This window comes from Gopherus evgoodei, chromosome 23 (assembly GCF_007399415.2).
Source record: "Gopherus evgoodei ecotype Sinaloan lineage chromosome 23, rGopEvg1_v1.p, whole genome shotgun sequence".
NCBI lineage: Eukaryota > Metazoa > Chordata > Testudines > Testudinidae > Gopherus > Gopherus evgoodei.
Genome location: NC_044344.1, coordinates 2,461,972 through 2,479,978, shown reverse-complemented (window position 1 = coordinate 2,479,978; position 18,007 = coordinate 2,461,972).

The following is an 18,007-nucleotide window of genomic DNA, read 5'->3' as shown; positions in this document are numbered from 1 at the left end:
TTATTCTATCAATTGTTTCTGGTGACAACATAAACCACAAGAGTGAAGCCTAAGATGGATGAAATCATCATAAATTTGTTTGAGGAAGGAAGAGAAACTTTCCATCTGTTAAATGGCAAATTTAGCATAAAAAAAAGAAAAGAAAAGGATACCCCATTTTCTGTCTTTTTTAATTAACTTTGATAAACTAGTTGGGAAGTAAAACAATAACTACAACCAAAGACCTATTTGCTGCAGACCACAACAAGAAGTGTGAAGTGTTCTGCCTTAGAGGGGGATCCATTCAGGGTTACCTGTCAGATGTCTGTCTTATCCTTTGGGCACTGGGGCTGCTGTACGCTTTCCACTTGGTCCCTGTGATACTGATGGTCCTGAGGAAACTGAGGCAAGATCTAGGATTGATGATCATGATAGTCCCTTCATAGGCAAAGCAGTTCTGGTGTTTGGATATGGTGAATCTTTCAGTGCAATCCCCGATTACTTTGCCTGCTCTGTCTGACAGTCTCACAGAACCATGATCACATCATACACCCAGGCCCAATATTATTACATCTGGCAGTCTCCTTTGACATGATCCATTTCACTAATATTGGAATATGTGCTAGCCCAGAAACAATTGGTACTTTCTTATCAGTTCTATAAGGGGCCATTTAGCAGCAATATCTGCACATTACTCTGCAATCCAGGCCAATACTGTATTTTCTCATCCTCTTTATTCATGTTTCCCCTCACTTTCAGAGCCCCTTCCCTCTTGGGACCTCCACACTGTAATAACTGTGTTGATGGGTCCCTACTTTGACCCCTTAGGTGGCATAGGGAGCAGGTTTCTATCAGTGACGACTGCCTTTTTAGTAGCTATTACGTAAGCTGGAAGGGTAGGGGAGATTCAGGTCTTCAAGGGAGGTCCCTCTTCTACAGTGCTTCATAAGGACAAGGTTTCTGTTAGGCCTTATCTCAGATTTCTGGCCAAAGTTGTTTCAGAGTTCCATATGAACCAATTCATTCACCTCCCAGTTTTCTTCCCCAAACCTCAATCAGCCTGGGCAGAAGCTCAATTTCAGACACTTGAAACAGTAAGAGCAGCAAAGAGTCCTGTGGTCTCTTAAACCTGGGTCTCCCATACCACGGGTAAATGCTTAGGACACATCTCTTCCCTGGGCATCTCCTGTTGAGCAGCTTTGATGGCTCCCTACTTAGTGTGCAGGCTTTTGTGGATTATATTCTGAGATACCTATCACCCCCTATTCATTGTATAGGGATCCTTGACACCATGGATCACAGTATCGTTCCAGTGAATTTCTAGGTGCCTAAGTCCCTTTGTGGATCTGGGCCTGTGTAACTTGCAAAGTTAGTTATTGCTTGAAATATGCAGAATACTTGATGCATTGTGCTCTTTAATTTGGATATTACAAGTGTCAAAGTCAGACTGAGGGCTCACAGTTTGTCAGACCACTCTGTTTTATTAGCACAGCACTCTGCTAATAACACCCAGATAATGTGAGCACCATGCAAGACACAAACTATCTTATTTATACAGATAAAAGGGCAGAGCTTAACAAGATAATGTTCTTCTGTTAATGTTTCACCATTAGCTTAAATGGACTCATTGTTTATGCCTAATGTTTCTTTTCCTGACACCTGTATTTCAACATTTCATAAAGGTACATACAACATTTCTGTAATCCATTCTTATTTTTACAATATATTTCATTCTACTTTCATACAAGCCACTGCCAGACAATCAGTGGAATAATTAGCCAAGTGAAGTTATTATGACTCAAACACCTGCTGCACTCAAAATAAGGTCTCATAAGTATGAACTCTGTTATAGTAGCTTCTCCATTCTTCTCAGATTTAATGTTTTTAATAAACAGATAAAGATCTATTGCTGGTTTCCATAGTTACTGCCTAAGAGATTTGATTAGTTTACCTTGACTTCAACTCTCATAAATAGTCTTCCGTCATTTACACATACCAGTCACACACATAGAGGGTTGAAGTCCAAAGACAATTCACATTGATGAGGGCAGGACATCCCTGTATAAAAAGTTAACATGTGATAATATTTTAAATGTTGTTCAGATTGGGTTGGAAAACTTTCAGACTTTGAAAATTGCACTTTATGTGATGATCAAAAAGTATAAGGGAAGTGCAGATTCTCAAAATGTACTTAAAATGTTTAAATTTAGGGCCAATCTGTGAAGGAAGCCACCAGAGAGCTAGCTATTGTTTCCTGATTCTCTGCCTGGCCCCAGATGCAGGTTAGAGTAACCTAGGAGCTGCCAGAGCACAACAGTCCATTAAGGACAGCCTGCCAGCTAAACATAGATAGAGCACAGTCCACTCTGACCACACCTCCTCCCTCTCCTTCTTCACCATCTAATATCTGCCCTCTACTATGAAATTGACGTCTTATTACTTGGGCCTTAAATGTCCTCATATCACCCTCTCCCCACATAGAGGCATAAAGAGTGGAGCAGGTGCAACCATCCCTCAGTTCCTTCACCAATACAGAATCCCGGAGGAGAAGGTCTCTGTAGTAGAAGGGAAGGAGGGCAGGTTGTGGAATCCATGTGGACAACACATCTCAAAGAACCACAGTTACTGTATTGTAAGTAACTGTTCTTTCCTCTTCTATTGATTGTCCACATGGATTCCAGTCATTGTAACTAACAACCAGTTATCTGTTTACTTGGAGATGGACAGTAGGAGTCCTACTTAAACAATGATTGCAAAGTAGTCCTACCAAAGCAGGCATCTGATCTGAGAATCTCTGCAAAACAGAAGTGTCATGTAATGGTGTGAACTGAAATCAACATAGCTAATTTACAGTTTCATAAATAGCGATATTCTTCAAACAGGCAGCAGCAAAGGGTACCTGAGCTCTAGAGGAATGAGCCCTAATTTGGCTAGGTGGATCTAACCTGGCTAACTTATAACATGTTCTTAAAAATGAGGAGGCCCATTCTGAAATTGTCTGTGAAGATATGGCCTGACCCTCAACTCTTTCAGCAAAGGCCACAAAGAGGGGGTAGCTGTGTTCCTGAATGATTTTTTTCCTGTTGGTGGTATAATAATTCCTTTACTGTTTCAAGTATCAGAGGGGTGGCCGTGTTAGTCTGGATCTGTAAAAGCAGCAAAGAGTCCTGTGGCACCTTATAGATTAACAGACGTTTTGGAGCATGAGCTTTTGTGGGTGAATACCCACTTCGTTGGATCCGAATGTACTTTGTAGGTTCGTCAATGGTTATTAGCCAGGATGGGCAGGAATAGTGTCCCAAGTCTCTGTTTGCCAGAAGCTGGGAATGAGCAACGGAGGATGGATCACTTGATGATTACCTGTTCTGTTCATTCTTTCTGGGGCATCTGGCACTGGCCACTGTCGAAAGACAAGATATTGGGCTAGATGGACCTTTGGTCTGATCCAATAGCGACGTTCTTATGTTCTTATATCACAGAAGCTAGATTAGCAGAGTAGCTCCTGCATTCAGAAATACCTTTACTCATTGAAAATTTATTTGGTGGTCTAATGATTGACCTCTTTGCATCTGGAAAAAGTTTAAAAAAAAACAACCCACGAGTGGGCTGCAGCCCCTCTGTGTGTTGGGACCTGGGATGTGAGATTGTGAATGACCTTTTGCCAAGCTGGGCACAGGCTCTAGTATATGTCTTCCCATCTTTTCCACTTCTCCCCAGGACAGTGCAAAAGATGGCAAGGAAAGAGTGGCAGAGATAGTTTTCATGCTTTGCTGGCTGAAGATGCTATGGCTCTGAGGATTAACCTAGTGTAGGATCTTTGGGTGTCTAGAAGTCTGCTACGGCAAGACCAATCCTCCATCTCAGACCAGACTGGTTTAAAATGAATAGCTGGATGAAATGATTATTGCTTTAATAGACACTTCCCACCCCTCCTCCCCAAAAAATAAGTCAGCAAATAGCACTTGTTCTAATAGCTGTGTAGCGAGGCGGTCTGGCTCTCCGCCGCCCCAGAGGGGCACGAGCCTCTCTGGATGCTAAAGTGGGTGGAGCCAGCAAACCCTCTGCCCACCCCTCAGCGGTCAGGGTGCAGGACAGGAAGTATAAAAACCCACCCCCAGAGCTCACTTGGCTCTCAGCCACCGGAGCAACCAGATGCTTGTGGTGTAGCTCCCGGTGGGGAGACCACGGCGATCGACAGCCAACCGATACCACCTGAAGCTAGCCCGAGCCCAGAGACGCTGCCAGGCCTACCGTGTGCCAGTTACCCCGAGGAGCTGCCAAGCCTACTATTCGCCAGCTATTCTGAGGAGCGTATGGTACTAGACCCCCCGTGGAGGACACCACTGTGACTCAGGTACCTCTAGAGGGGGAGGAAAGAAGTAGCCCGGGAGAACCTGACTCTAGTCAGGCTGCAGCACTGCCAGAGCCCGTGTCAGTGTGTTGCAGCCAGGATCCCCACTGACACAGCAGCGGGTCTTCTGCCGCTGCTAGGGCCCCGGGCTGGGATGCAGTGGAGTGGGTGGGCCTGCGTCCCCACTGCCACCCAACTCGTGGGTGGCAGTCTCCCCCTCTCCCAGGCCTTTGGGGCCTACTACTGTTGTTGCCCCACCCTGATCCAGGGCCTGGGCCTGATAATACTGACTGTTTGCTCAGTTTCTGCCTGAGGGCCTGAGCTAGTGACTGTTTGTTGCCCCTCCCTGACTCAAGGCCTGGGGCCGGCTAATACTAACTGTTTGCTGCAGGACCATGCTAATTCCCCAACACACCTGACCAGTGCAGCGAGGTGGTCTGTCTCCCCACCGGCTGGAGGGGGACAAGCCCCAGCCAACAAGCCTACAAGCTGGTGCAAAGTCCAGAGTTTAAGTACCATGTTAAACAAGTGAAACATAAAATTGAGTTCCTTCAGGAGACTTTTATTTGGGTGTGAGTGTCCAACCAAAAAAGTCAAGTCTCTGTAGTATAATGTTCTCAGTGTGTTCAAGAAAGAAAACTTTTCTACAGATCCCAACATAAAATCTTTCTTAGGGCATCAATCCTTATTCCAGTCCTGCCAGGTAATAGAGTACAACATAGTAACCATATTTTGCTTCTTACGTTACAACCCAGGCTGAACTCCTGCAGGAGGTTTTATTGGTGGGAGTGCTGAAAGCAAGACACTAAAAGTAATTCTTCCACTCAATTCAACACTGATAAGGCCTCAGCTGGAGTATGGTGTCTAGTTCTGGGCACCACGCTTCAGGAAAGTCCAGAGGAGAGCAACTAAATGATTAAAAGTCTAGAAAACATGATTCCTGAGGAAAGACTGAAAAAATTGGGTTTGTTCAGTTTAGAGAACAGAAGACTGAATGGGATATGATGACATTCTTCATTACATAGAAGGTTGTTATAAAGAAGAGTTGTCCAGTATATGCTGGCTAGCATATATTTATATATGTCATTAATAATATGTATTATCCGTACCATATGCATATTAGTAGGCATGAAGCACAATAGCATTAAGCATATCATGGCAGTTATATAGCCTAAATTGGCCTATACCTTTACTATAATCCTGTTGATTTATACTAAATATTCCAGAGCACCTTGCATTAGCAGAAATAAGCCTAGATAGGAAACCTGTCAGGATCAGGACATATGAGTATTTTACCATAGCAACAGGTTATTATCACAAGCCAATACTGGAATATCCCAAAAGAAGATGACAAGATATATGATTGTTCTACCCTTGTACAAACCTGGAAGTTGCCTTCACAGACCAATACCTGGAATGGTAGTTGTGATGGATTGGATCACAGAAACCCCCCTTGGGAACTACCAACTGATGTGCTGAGACTACTCCTGCCCCAGCTTTCCCTTCCAGCTTGGGACTTTAGAGCCGTGCCTTGTTCGAGCCAGACACGCTAGCCTGCTGCAGACACAGGTCCAAGTCTGAAGCACATCCCCCCAAAGCTGCAGGCTTAGCTGAAAACAGCTTAAGAAGTGTACCTGTCTCCAACACCCAGATGCCCAGTTCCCAATGGGGTCCAAACCCCAAATAAATCTGTTTTACCCTATTTAAAGTTTATACAAGGTACACTCATAAATTGTTTGCCCTCTATAACACTGATAGAGCTATGCACAGCTGTTGCCTCCCCTCCCCAGGTATTAATACATACTCTGGGTTAATTAATAAGTAAAAAGTGATTTTATTAAATACAAAAAGTAGGATTTAAGTGGTTCCAAGTAATAATAGACAGAACAAAGTGAATTACCAAACAAAATAAAATAAAACACGCAAGTCTATGCCTAATACAGTAAGAAAATTATTACAGATGAAATCTCACCCTCAGATGTTTCAATAAGCTTCTATCTGGACGCCTTCCAGTGTGGGCACCAGAGCCACCCAGAGGATTCAGGAGGCCTGGGGTCTTCGGCGATAATTCGGCAGCAGGGGAGTCCTTCCACTCTGGGACCTGCTGCCGAAGTGCCCTGAAGACCCGTGGCGGGGGCCACCCACTGCTGAATTACCGCTGAAGACCCGGCACTTCGGCCACAGGTGCTACTTCAGTGGTAATTCGGCGGCGGGGGATCCTTCTGCCCTGGAGCGGAAGGGCCCCTCGCCGCTCAATTGCCAACAACAACCTGGAGCAGAAGAAGCTCCGGGGGCCCGGGCCCCACGAGAGTTTTTCGGGGCCTCCGGAGCAAATGAAGGATCCCGCTCCAGGGGCCCTGAAAAACTCTCACGGGGGCCCCTGCGGGGCCCAGGGCCTGGGGCAAATTGCCCCACTTGCCCCCCCTCCCCGGGTGGCCTTAGTGGGCACAATCCTTTCCCCTGGTACAGCTCTTGTTCCAGCTCAAGTGGTAGCTCGGAGATTTCTCATTATTGCAGCCCCCTTTGTTCTTATATATCTTTTGCATAAAGCGGGAATCCTTTGTCCCTCTCTGGGTTCCCACCCCTCCTTCTAAATGGAAAAGCACCAGGTTAAAGATGGATTCCAGTTCAGGTGACATGATCACATGTCACTGTAAGACTTCATTACCCACTTGCCAGCACACATGTATATAGAAGACTTACAAGTAAAACGGAGCCATCTACAGTCAATTGTCCTATAGGTGCTACAGTCGTATCCAAAACAAAGATAAGGAAAGTTAACAGAGCAACAAGTTAAGGAACTGTGACAAACTGATGGTGTGAATTTTAGTGACCTGTAAAGAGATGTGTAACTTGTAAAATCATTCTGTAAATATTACCAACTGAAATGGATATGGACGGGAGCACAGCTTCTGCATAAGGTGAATGTAACAAATGAATGTAACATAGCTGCACAAGACAGTTTCCTGGAAGCTGATATTGTATCAAACCTTTTTCCTGTACTACATTGTTGTTGGCTTATTGCAATAAACCTGACGTTGGTGTATTGGTCTCTTGTGTATATTTAATAACCAAAGTGTGGTCAAACAATTGATTAAGCAATTTTTCAACAATGGTGATACATTGTTCTCCTTATCCACTGAGAACAGGATAAGAAGTAATGGATTATATGAGTCTGATATTTTTTGGGTGCAATTTTTTATTTCCAAAGAATGTTCACAAAGTTCTGTTTCTGTGAACACAGTTATAATCAACAGGAGATAGTTTCCTTGCTCACAATTTCCCAGCCTGCCTTTCCAGTGAGTCCTGTGCCCCAAAGAACTCTCAAGGCCATGTTCTTCACTGTTTTTCTTGCTCTGAAACGAGAGTAGTTCAAAGCACATTAGGAAACTGTTAGTGCCCAGCAGGAGGGTCCACGCAGACACTTAGTTCACAGCAGGCTACTACAGGGTAGATTTACACCTCAGCTTGCTTCACACTAAACGTTCATGTAGACAAGGCCTCACACTCACACACACAGCTGCAACCAATCAGTCTTCCAGCTCCTGCATTTCCAGTCTGACCCCAGGGAGACCCTCGGCCCACATGGCTCAGCTTCTTCTCAGGCCTTGCTGTGCTTCCAAGGCCTTGGGCAGTGGCTTCTATTATTTCATCTCTTACTGCATGTGATGGGATTTACAGACCCTACATAGAGACTAAGGAAGTGAAAGAGCAGCACTAGGCCAAGAAGGCTCTGCCCATCAGCAGCTGCAGAGCATGCTCCAGTTGGAGGATCTGCTTAAAGTCAAAAGGGAATTCTGACAGTCTAGCAATGAGAAGAGAGGAGGAAAGGCTGCCTGAAGGGAGAGAGCCAGTTTGCAGCTTCTGGAGACAGAGTGATTCACAGGAGAGGGGTCTGTCACTGTTGGTAACACCCCAGCTGAGAGAGTAGGCCTTGGCCCTTTTCCCCATCGCTTCCTGCTGAGAGACGATAGCTGAACTTTGGGAAGAGAACTGGGGAATACTTATTTGACCAACTGAGCTGCTGAAATTGATTTGGAATTCTCTGCTAGGGTGGGGGTGGGGGCTGTCACCACGTCCCAAACTGAAAAGAGAGCGAGGGGGTTGAAGCAGCCCAGTGAAGGCTGATCAGGTGCACAAGGAAGAGGTTTCTGTGCCTCTCTCCCTTGGGCCCTGGGCTGGGACACAGTAGAGAGGAAGAGCCTGGGTCCCCCTGCTCTCTTCTCTCTTGCCCTTCCTGTCTGAGGAGTGATGGACCACAGCTTGACTGCTAGCCCACTGATCATCAGGGAAGCCTATCCCAGGACTTTGGGAGTGGAAAGACTGTCAAGCCATGGCCTGCCTGCAGGCTTCTGAGTGGACCCTGCTACAAATTGGTGGAAGGGCTATCTAGCCATGGTCTGTGCACTAGGCATGCTGGCCCCCAAGTGGAACCCACTACACTATACAAAGGGGCATTTCATTGCTCTTTCCATTTAGCCTGAGTGAAGAGGGCTTAGTACACCAGGTGTGACTGATGGCAGCCATTAACACCTTCCAGCCTAATAGTACCATAAGATGATATGAAAAAAGTAGAGAATTATATTTAAGTAATATTGATCCTTTTTATCCTTATTTTGGTCCAGTTGTTTATCTTCATTGAAATTATTAAAATAGAGGAGCCTGATCCTCACAACTGTAGAAATTAGCAGTTACTCCACTGATGAACTATCTGAAGGCTGCCCCGTGTCATCTGGAGATCAGTGGAGTGTAGGACAGTTCTGGTCATGCCCCTTCTGCTATAGTCCGATACCAGCAGCCATGATGGGGTGCGATACCAGTGGTGAAATCCTGGCTCCACTGAAATCAATTGGAGTTTTGTCACAGATTTCAGTCAGACCAGGCTTTGCACCACCAAAGGACCCCCCTTACCTGAGGGATCCTTCCATGGGCTTTAGATTAGTAGCTACCAGCAGAGTGGCTCAAAGTAGTGGCACTGCAGCTTAGGCTTCGGGCCATAAAAACAGCAGTCCTGCCTCCTGGAATTAAAACATGTGCTCGCCTTTATTAGCGGTCTTTCTCTTCCTCCTGTCTCTGTCCACTTCATTTCTTTCTTTTTACTACTCCTTTTTCCTCTCCCACCAATCTCTTCTCTTTCTCCCCTGACCATTTCTCTCTCATCCTGGTGCATTTGTAGTAATAGTTATTTCTGACTCGAAAGGCAAATGGGAACATTAACAATACTGTTTATTAAGAGAAATTTAACTGCAGAAGCAGGCTACAGTTCAAACCACCAAAAGGAATTGAGAGTAAGTCAACCAATCAATGCGAATTCAAGTTAGATGTATTACTTCATCAGAATAACTCTCATTGGGTGATTGGTGATCCTGAAGGTGGAACATTGTTTCCTAGCAACTTCTGAAAGTTTACAATTAAACCTTTTTGTGGGTGTTAATATACTACATGCTTCTGTCTTTTTCTCTCCCTCCCAGTAAGTTTCACTCCTGAATATTCCGTAAAAACAGGCCAAAGTTTCATATACAGCAACTACTTTCAGGGAAAGGAGCTGCACAGGCTGAGTGGTTTGTGTCTAGTGAAATAAGGTGTTCACAGAAACATTCAGAGATTATTTAATTTCCTGAAGAAATTTTACCTGGGTGACTGAAGTTAAGTATATTTTAGAAGGCAATGAGGATGACTCATGCAGGAGTCTGCTAACGTGTGTGCCATTTAGTATTACTCATCTAGTTACTAACCAACCTGCTGAAGTGCAAGAAAGGGGACACGCCTCTCCTCAGTCCTGTATTCATGCAAATCTTTGTGTGTAAAGTATGCTTTTCTTTTATTGTAAAGAGAGAAAACAAAACCTGGCTGACTTTGGGAACTGATAATGGAGTATAGAACCTTTCATCTCAGCCTGTGATAATTGCCCAGGTTGATCGTGTACAAAAGTCATGGCTCTCTGCTGCCTGTTAGTGGCCTGTGTGAAATGAGTTGCTGATCTCAGTCCACTTCTTAGGTTGGACTTTTGTATACTGAAGAACGTCACTGATGCAGTCTTGAATAGACTCCCTATGTAAATATGCATTCGGGGAGAAGGGGTTCCTTGTTCAATATTGCAACATATCTCCTTGCAGTTCTCCTTCCACCTTTCTAAATCTCAGCATGGGAGAAGGTTTCTCTCTCTCTCTCTCAATATATGCTGAGGTGGTTCTTGCACAATGAGAAATGGTGCAGGAAAAAGCTTCTTAGGAAATAAGAGGCTATTTATAGTGTAGTTAAGACCTAATCACAAATATGGGTAGGGAACCCTTTGAGTAGGAACAGCAAATATGGTGGCTATTTGTTTTTCCTCTGAGTTAGGAATCGATCATCATGTGTTTCATATCGATTAGTATGCCACATATGGAGTGTAGCTGACATGCAACAAGAAAATGGCTATTTTATTATGCTATGTTTTATCCTTCTTTATCTGTTCTTTGCTGTAAACTATCTCTGGTGTACCATGGTTCCCAATCACCTGAAATCCTGTTAAAATTATTCCTACAATAAGCAGGGGGTTGGACTAGATGACCTCCTGAAGTCCCTTCCAACCCTGATATTCTATGATTTTGTGATTCTAATAATGACACTTCATACACTGATGTGGCATGGAGCGGGGCAGCTTAGATATGTAACAGTGCCAGCTCTGTAGCAATTTCCTATATATTTTATAGCAAGTTAACATGTAATACCAAGATAGTGTTCAGTTCTAATCTTCACCAAGTTATATGATTTTCAACTGCTTTAAATTAAATATTTGTACTGTGAGGTGAGGGGAGAAGAGAACTTGGGACACTTCTCTACCCTGTAAGCAAATTATGTCCCACATCTATGTTAGTCCAAATAGTGCATCCTCAAAATGCCACGTCTCTATCTAATGCTCAGAATAATTATTACTCGTGCCAGCTGTGATCAAGAAGTACTGTGTATTGAAGTAAATTAAGAACAAAGCAAGTGCCCTGCTCAATGGCAACTTCAGGAAGCAATAATCCATGTAGTTTATAGGGGCAGCTCTTCCTCTGAACATATAGACTAGGATGTATTGTTCAGAGCAGGACTGATGAGGGATGGAAAAGCTGGTACAAATTACCGGGGCCTGGCGGTCCAGAAGGGAGCCCGGGGCCCGGCTTCCCTGGCTTCATCGGCCCTGTTTAGCCAGTCCACCCTTGCCGGGGGGCCCAAAAAGAAAATTTCACCGGGGCCTGAACCTGCTCTCAGTGGCCCTGGTTCAGAGTTCTGTGCTCTAAATTATCCAAGATAACAGAAGTCCAAATCACTTGTATAAAATTGCTTTTTTGTAAAAGTAAGCAGAAGTTAGAGACAAAGATTAGCATAAATTGAATGTTTAAGTTAAAAGAACTGTGATAAGAGGTCTTCAGAGCCCCTGATAAAGTCATGGGATGGCATAATAATGAGCTGAAAGATTCTAGAAACAGGAGGAAATATTTGTGGTTGAAATCACCAAATGCAGTGCTGCAAGTGAACGTCTGCACCACAGACAGAAGAGGCTGCCTTTTTTACCTTTGCTGTTCTTTTGAGACAGGGTCGGACTTCAGTGACAACAATAACAGCTTAGGGCATCTTAATTAATCTTTTCTCTTTTTCTTCCAAAAAAGGACAGTAAGTACCTGTTTTAATACCATCTACAAGAATGTCAAGCAGTGTTTTTTTTCTATAAAAGACTATGAAGCTAAAGGGAAAGGACCCTTGGACTGAGTCAGGTTCACAAACATTTTAATTAGTATTTTGTTGTTGTTGGTTTTAACATCTATGAGTTTCTGCATGCTATTTGTGAGGTATGGGTATCAAAACCAAGTATTTTCCTTTTGGGACTTGTCCAAATCACTCTAACCCACTTGTTTTACATATATATTCATCACTAGAGTCCTCCGCATGTCTTCTTAAATCAGCCACTTGTGGTGTAATTAGGACATTATTTTACAGGAAGAAATCCATGCTGGGACTTGAACATGGCTAAGAAAGCAGCTGCTTCCAGTTGAAGCAAATGTACTTTGTCATGGTAATCTTATATATATTACTCATGTTTTTTACATCTTAAACATCTGTTCACACTATCCAGTAGACAAAGGGATTAAGGACTCTTACATCTAAATGTTTAAAGTGCTGTGAGAATTACCTTCATAATCTCAAACACTACATAAAAAGTGTTGAGTTTAAAGTACAAATATATTGCAATGATTTTGTAAGCAGCAGGAACAGCTATTATGTAGTCTGCAATTGTTTACGTATCACTGTGCACATTAGAAGCTGAATTAATGTTTACCAGTGGATTAGTCATTCCTTACTCTTTTTGGTAAGTGCCATGGTAGCCTTTAACTTCCATTTAGCAAAATCTCTAGAGATCAAAAGAAGTGACCTTTGTTAATACCTTATTTAAGGGTACCTCCAACAGAGCAGAAAACTCACCCCAGTATTGCACTATGCAGCTTGTCTGCCTAAAGATCATGCATCTCTGAGATTGTTCTAAATATGTCTGCTTACTGTGAAATGAAGAAGTAAGGTCTGGACACTGACTATAGATACAACCACTGGGCAGATGTGAGTGACATTCCGCTCCCTCAAATAAAATGTTGCTGTGTCATTTGCTTTCTCATGCAACCCTCAAACATTTTTATTTTAAAACCTTTTGGAAGTCTGTGATGTCCTTCTCTTAGGCCATGCAGGCTTCCAGAAACCAGGTACTCACTCCAGTAACATTTTCAGAGATGGAGTGAGAAATATTTTGTTTCCTAGACACTGGTCAGTTTATGGTCCAGATGCTTTCTGAACCCCCAGCCCCACTGCACCACACCCTTTGTGTCACTCAAGCAGTGTAAAAGGGATTGTTCAGTAGATGTAGCTCCACTATAGCTGACATCTGCACCTCCTTCCCTTCCTACTTGTGGGGGCATGTCAGGGGCAAATAGAGATATATTAGTGGCTTAGCCAGAGTGTGATGTGCTCTGGGTATAATCAGCTGGTGGACAGTCCTTTGAGCAAGTGTAGTTGAGAGCAACCTGCATACTTCTCAAAATGTCACCAGGGCTGGTACAAAATTGGCCCCGAGAAGATGGCTTCTTTGCTACAAGCAGTGGGGACTCAAGATGAAATTTCACTGTTAAGAATTGCTCCCTTTCCTCCAGAAATGTGGTCAGAAGGGCTTTTATTCTGTTGCTCCCATCAAGCAGGAAACAGATTTGAGGCCAACCTCCAATAGCACTGAATAATAATATTTATCTCCTATAGAACCTATCAATTCTACTTGACCGTGTCTCTTTTCTCAAAAGCTTAAGCTTGCTTCCTAATGTTCTCCTATCCAAATGCAGAAAAATTTCATAGGAAAACTAGATAGTTCTGTAAACGGAATTTTATTTGTATCTCTTGATCCCTAGTCATAGCTCAGAGCATTCCAGTCCAGGTCAGGGACCTCTTCTGATTCTTGTCTAATCTAATCTGACAAGTCTAATGTCAAGAGAATGGTAAAAAGCTAAATGAAAACATAACTATTTGCAAAATGGTGCATTGATCATAAAAGTCATCCATGACATAAATTAAATGTATCCTATGTGATGTGGAATTTACCTAATATACTATATCTTTAGTGGAAAACTCAGATAAATTACCCATAAAGTCCAGACAATTGTTGGAACTGCTTTTACTTTAATTGTTTTTACTGCTTGTACGCCTTTGAGTTTATGAGGCACATTCAAAGCATTTTAGGAGGCCTTTTTCATTACGTATAAAAGAAAGAGATACACCTGTCTTAGCATGGCATGCCTTGTTACTTTGTCAACCATGCACTGGTTTTCCATTAACAGGACATTGAACCTCAATTATAAATCAGTTAACACAGGCATCTGATGTGGCATTTTACAAACAACTAGTTGAGATCAGCAGCCATAAGAGAGAAGCATAGCTTGTGTATGCAGATCATGTCAATTTAACAATAAACTTTTTTAAAATTGCTAAATTTTACATTGAGGAATGAAATGTGATGAAACAGTGAAAACCCAGTCAGATCGTAAATTATTTCGGATACCACTAAGCCAAGTTGACAAATGAAGCCAGTAATTAAAATGATTCTGCTTTATAATTCAGAAAGTACAAGTTCTTAGCTGTACTAGGGGTGTACAGGCCTCCCATTTTTTTCCTCTCCTTGTTTTCCTGTTGATAGAGTCTTCCTTTTTCCAAATGATTCATCCACAGGAATGGGCATCTCCCAGCAAACCTGCAGGGACTTTTGTAAATCGAGGGTGTGGACATCACTGAGTTTCAGTGTTCCAATTCTATTATAATAATGGTTCCTATTTCCTAATGTGATAAAGGTCTCATGTCTCTATTAACTGAATTTGAGCTATCCGGGGTAAGAGGAAGTCTGAGCTAATCATGAAGAATTTTATTTACAGGAAGTTCTGGTCTATCTTGACTCTTCAGTTTCAAAGTTTAAGTGATTCTATTTTCCTGTTTGCTCTTCTCTGCCTCCAGCAGCTAAAGTCAGTGGTGATTTCCATCTTCCAGGTGGCTCTTGAGGTACAGCGTCATCCGGTGCATTGAAGTTCCTTGTACATTCTGATCCTTACCTTTGACAGCTTGTCTTCCGTATTACAGAAGGACTTGATGGGAAGGTTTTCAAAAGCCTCTCAGGATTTAAGAGGAATTAAGTTTGATGGACGCTAGCTTTTGAAGATCACCCCCGTTATGTTCTGCAGGTGGTTGAAATGGCCATTCTCCATCTCAGATAGACTATCAGAATTACTTTCTAGAAAGAGAACATTAAATAAACCCACCTCAAGACCTGATATGACACTTTTCTTTAGTCAGTACCTATGAAAATCAAGCCTTTTTTGCATAGCTGTTACTTTCCTTGTAACTTTACTCACACAAGTAGTTCCACTTTCATATTTCCCATACTTTCCATGATAAAACTGATTGAAGTTAAACTGACTGGTCTGTAATTCACCGGGTGGTCCTTATTCCCCTTTTTATAGATTGGCACTATATTTGCCCTCTTCCAGTCCTCTGGAATCTTTCCTTTCTTCCATGAGTTTTTGTAGATACACCTCTACCCTGATATAACACTGTCCTTGGGAGCCAAAAATTCTCACCGTGTTATAGGTGAAACCGCATTATATCGAACTTGCTTTGATCGGCCAGAGTGCGCAGCCCATCCAACCCCCTACCCCCCCGCCAGGTGCTGCTTTACTGCGTTATATCCGAATTTGTGTTATATCAGGTCACGTTATATCAGGGTAGAGGTGTAATTGATAATAGCTCAGATAACTCCTTAGTCAGCTTCTAGGATGTATTTCATCTGACCTAGTGACTTGAAGACATCTAATTTGTCTAAGTAATTTTTGACTTGTTCTTTCTCTGTTGTGGTCTCAGATCCTACCTCCTATTCACTGACATTCACTATGTTAGACATCTAATTGCTATTGAATTTTTTGGTGGGAACTGAAACAAAGGAGTCAGTTAGACATTTGCCACTTCGACATTTTCTGTTATTGCCTTTCTCTCATTGAGTTACAGGCCTACCCTGTCCTTGATCTTTCTCTTGTATCTAATGCATTTGTAGAATGTTTTCTTGTTACCTTTTATGTCTCTAGCTAGTTTAATCTCATTTTGTGTCTCGGCCTTTTTAATTTTGTCCATATCTGCTTGTGTTGTTTGTTTATGTTCAGTTCATCCTTTGTAATTTGACCTAGTTTCTGCTTTTTGTAGGACTCTTTTTTAAGTTTCAGATCACTGAAGATCTCCTGGGTAAACTAGGGTGGTCACTTGCCATACTTCCTCTCTTTCCTGTGCAGTGGGATAGTTTGCTCATGTGCCCTTAAATAATGTGTCTCTGAAAAACTGCCAACTCTCTCAAACTATTTTTCCCCTTAGACTTGCTTCCCATGGGATTTTATCTACCGACTCCCTGAGTTTGCTAAAGTCTGCCTTCTTGAAATCCATTGTCTTTATTGTGCTGAGTATCAGAGGGGTAGCCGTGTTAGTCTGGATCTGTAAAAGCAGCAAAGAATCCTGTGGCACCTTATAGACTAACAGACGTTTTGGAGCATGAGCTTTCGTGGGTGAATACCCACTTCTTCAGATGCAAGAAGTGGGCATCTGAAGAAGTGGGTATTCACCCACGAAAGCTCATGCTCCAAAACGTCTGTCAGTCTATAAGGTGCCACAGGATTCTTTGCTGCTTTTATTGTGCTGTTTTCCCTCCAGTCATTCCTTAGAATCATGAATGCTGTCATTTCACAGTTAAAAGAAAACACAAAGATAACACATATAGCCTTATATAGCATACATGAACATATCCGTAATTATGTTCCAGTTAATAATATAGTACCTATGTTTCACTTGAATTATAATAATCCTTTTTAAAATCAAACATTTTGTTAGTGAAATACATCCTGTGAAAAAATGATACTCAAATATTGCATAATAGAAACCATAAATATTGTAAACAATCATCTGTATTAGTATTACTCTGAAATCATGTAGTCCTGAATATTAAAATGTTGATAAGAAATATTAGTTAGAAGTTTTAGAAATGTAAGCATACATACATTCACATAAAATTATTCTAATCTTAGGTCAAAAACAAAACAAATGCATTGGGATATTGATGATTTGAGCTCTGCTATTGTGCTCTGTGATACCACCAGGTTTAGCCAATAAAACTGTTGCTTGCTTTGTATTAAATGGTTACACTCCTGTTCTATTTCTCATATAGTCGGAAATAATACGTAGTCAATAGTAATGTATTTGTGTGACATAATTAATCTTTTCTGTGAGTCACTGGATTGGCCCCTTATGTAGGAGCAAGAGATCTGGGTTCCATTCCTTGCTCTGCCACTGGCATATTATATGACAATGGACAAGTCATTTCACCTCTCTGTGCCTCACTTTACCCACCAGTAAAATGAAGATAATACTATGTTGTTGTTCCTCCATTTGTCTCACCTTGAGATATATGGATGAAAATCACTATTTAGATTATTTTTAAAAAAATGTCTACAAGTTTTTTAGTCTAAAGCTTGTGATTCCTTGGTTCCTGCTGGAGATTCCGGTGGTGCAAAGGGTGCTTAAAGCCAACACAGGCAGGCATCTAAGCATTCCCCCCGTGCAAAGGAATCCTTTGATAGCACAGAGCTGGCATAGCCACCTACTCCCCCCCATCCTTGACATAAGGGTTGGGAGGGTAACTATGGGACCAATCCAGCCAGTATCATTTAGAGCAGACTTTAGGATTGGGGGAATTGAAAGGTAGTTTAAAAGAATCCAGAATTTTTGTTTAGAGTCAGCCAGGTACATTCCAGCCCAGGTGCTTTATGTAACAGGCCTGGCTGGTTGGAGCTGCGGAACACTAAGGATTACAGCTTCAATTAGCCTAGAATCACCAATCCAGTATTACCAGTTTTACCCAATTTAGACAAAACATTAAGTAATTTGTTCAAGGCCCTTGGGATTCTTTCTGCAACCAGGCGTAGGGGTGATCACTAACTTGTCCTAACATGCCAGTAAGAAAGGGCTGGGTCATGGGGTTGGATTTAGTGCATTTTAGAAGTACATTTTTCCTAGGTTTTTGAGACTTTCACCCTCTTTTGTGATCCTTGTTTCAGTGCAGTCTAAGCAACAGAATATATGTGCAAAGCCATT